The sequence below is a fragment of the Papaver somniferum genome, chromosome 6 (genome assembly GCF_003573695.1).
Source record: "Papaver somniferum cultivar HN1 chromosome 6, ASM357369v1, whole genome shotgun sequence".
Lineage (NCBI taxonomy): Eukaryota > Viridiplantae > Streptophyta > Magnoliopsida > Ranunculales > Papaveraceae > Papaver > Papaver somniferum.
This window is the reverse complement of record NC_039363.1, coordinates 17,297-20,219: the sequence shown is the minus strand read 5'-3', so window position 1 is coordinate 20,219 and position 2,923 is coordinate 17,297.

The following is a 2,923-nucleotide window of genomic DNA, read 5'->3' as shown; positions in this document are numbered from 1 at the left end:
ATTGAGAATTCTCGATGGAGTCGTGAATTTGTGGAGTTGGTTTATTTCCTTGAAATGGGTGCTCAAGGTCTTGATGTTTGTGGATTTATTATTCTTCAAATGGTCTTGATGACTTCACTCAATAAGCAGTTATGCTTTCCATGCTTAATTGGGCAAATATGTAGTGCACACTCCATTGCTCTCATTGGAAACTCTATTGGAACTCTCAAACTAGCTCGTCCAAGTATTTTCAAACGTATGAAGACGAACTTTTACATAAGATAAAGATGTGATACTCTTGACGGTTCTTGTGATCGTAACACCTTGGGTCTTCTTCAACAAATTCACAAGGGTGTTTGTAAGGTCAATTCCAAGGTAAAATGTGTGCAAGGAAAATTGCGTGCGATTGCTACAAAATTCCCTGAAATAAAGGAAGAGATGGATAAAGTTCAAGCCTCTTGGATGGATTCCGATGATGATGAAGATGATGATTAACTTCTTAATATTTTGATAATATCTAGGAAACTCCTTTATGAGAATTTATTCTTATGTTTAAGAAGGATAATTAGGGTTTGGAATAGCATTATTTGTGATTACACATAGCCTTTTCAACGGTTTTCATCTTGCAATGTTTTAGCATTATTTGGAAGATGATGTTTGCAGTATTTAATCTTTTTGATTTCATATATTGCAATTGATTATGAGATATGTTGTTTGTACGCCCGTGAACTATTATTATCTCATATATATGTTCAAACCTTAAGTTTATTGTGTCATTATGCAAACATTGATAGAATGAACTTTTGAAAGTATTCCACAGTATTGATCTTTCCCTGATCCACTTTTATGTGAAAGTACTATATGTATCCGTAGTTTTTCTTATGTTGAGCGTTTACGATTAAATTAATCAATAAGGTCTTCTTGTGGTTAATTTATTCGAGTTTACTGGATACAAATCCATGTGGTTTGTTAATGTCCAAAGTAATATTTCTTTTCTTGTAAAAGTAAGGTCGCTCATGTTGTTCTTTCGGGAATGACATAAAATGGGGGAGAGTTATTTATTGAACTTGTGCTTCATTGTCATATCTATGTGGGGAGTGCGAATGTGGAATATTAATATTGTAGGAGTTATCTTGTGTCGTTATAAACTACTTGATGAATACACTAAGTTTTGACTATGTGAAATCATAGAAACAAAGTTGATATGTTCTCTTTTAGTCATGAAGTATATTTTCTGGAAATTTCACTATGATCCCGTAGTTTTCGTACCTACATACGTACGTTTTACGATCATTGTATAAGGGGGAGTGGTTTTCATTGTAAGATGAAGTATTGACTAAGGGGGAGTGATACATATCACCACAGTATTATTTCAAAGTTGTGATGAAATTGAACTTTGATTATCTATAATAATACTATGAAACTATATAACAATTATTGAGAACATATGTTTTCTTATTGTTATGGCTACGAATCTTGAACAACAATGACGCTGAGTTGAACACGTTCAGAATCACTGAAGTACTTGGAGTAGCAAATAATTCAAGGAATATTGAAGATACAAGGAAATCAAGCATGATGGATGAGAAGCTACAAAGTTTATTTATTTTTTAATCCATATGTATTGATAGTTTTGTCACTAAAATTGACAAAGTGGGAGATTGTTAGAGCACTCCTCGGTCGAACTCGCACGCGTTGATATCTCAAGCTTGTTTGTCAAGTTCAGTTGATCAAAACTATACTTGATTTCTTCTCTAATTATAGTTATGTCTTGGATTAAGATAGAATGTGTAGTTGAGCTTTAGACTTCATGACGTTCACCAATTGAAGACGAAGATCTACTAAGGATCTTGGAGGAACTTCATCAACAAAAGGTATATGGAGACTAAAACTTATCTATCACTCAGAAGTCTATTCTATTTTATCTTCTAATGAGACTAAGTCGTATAGCTGTATAGACTTTTGCATTATATTTATTTGATATTTCGAGCCGAGTTTATCTCGCTTATCAATATATCGAAATATTTGTTGGAATATTTTTGCTTTAGCTATGTTCATCATATTCTTGATGAGTTTGATTGGAAACAAATTATTGTTGGAAATTAAATATAAGTCAAAAGATGATCATGTGAAAATTACCTTGAACATCTTATATGATTTGTGTGAGAACGTCATTTGATGTTAACTTGGGAAGTTTCGTATTGATAATTCGATCACTTGAAAATTACTTAAGCTAACGCTTTGTGTGAGACAACCATTGTCGTCTTCTAAGGATGTTTCAATGATTGAAATGAGAGTTTGGAACGTTTAAATATGTTTGGACACAAAACGGTATGCATACCTAGTATGTGAACTGTATTGTAATGATTCGGGTCCGGGAACCTTATTTGCGTAACTAGTATGCAAACGGTTTAACCTGAGAAGGTCCAGGAACCTTGTGTGCGTACTATTATGTGAATGGTTCTACCTGAGTTGGATCCAGGACGACTGTTTGCGAACCAGGTTTGCGAACGGCTCGACATGCCAAGGTTTGGAGCTGCTGTTCGCGTACCTGGTTAGCGAACACAGTTGTAAAGTTCTAGAATCGACCATGTATCATTCACATACTCATGAACTAATACACTTATGACTTAAGGAATGTAGTCTTTGCAAACCGTGGCTTAATGTTCATGAACTGATTCTTGTATAGGTATTATTTGTACGATTACGAATCAAACCGTTTTCGATTCAATTTGTTCATATATATTTCTACGAGATTGTGAACAATTGAACAACTCGATTTGAAACACAATTAGATTCATTTGATTATCTTTCATGATTGATTGATCTACAAGTGTTAGATGAATACGTCTAAAACAAAAGTATTCATATGGCTAACTTCGGTTAACTGTAATTGATCCAAATCAATATACACGTTTATCTACGGTAACCCATATCTAAATGA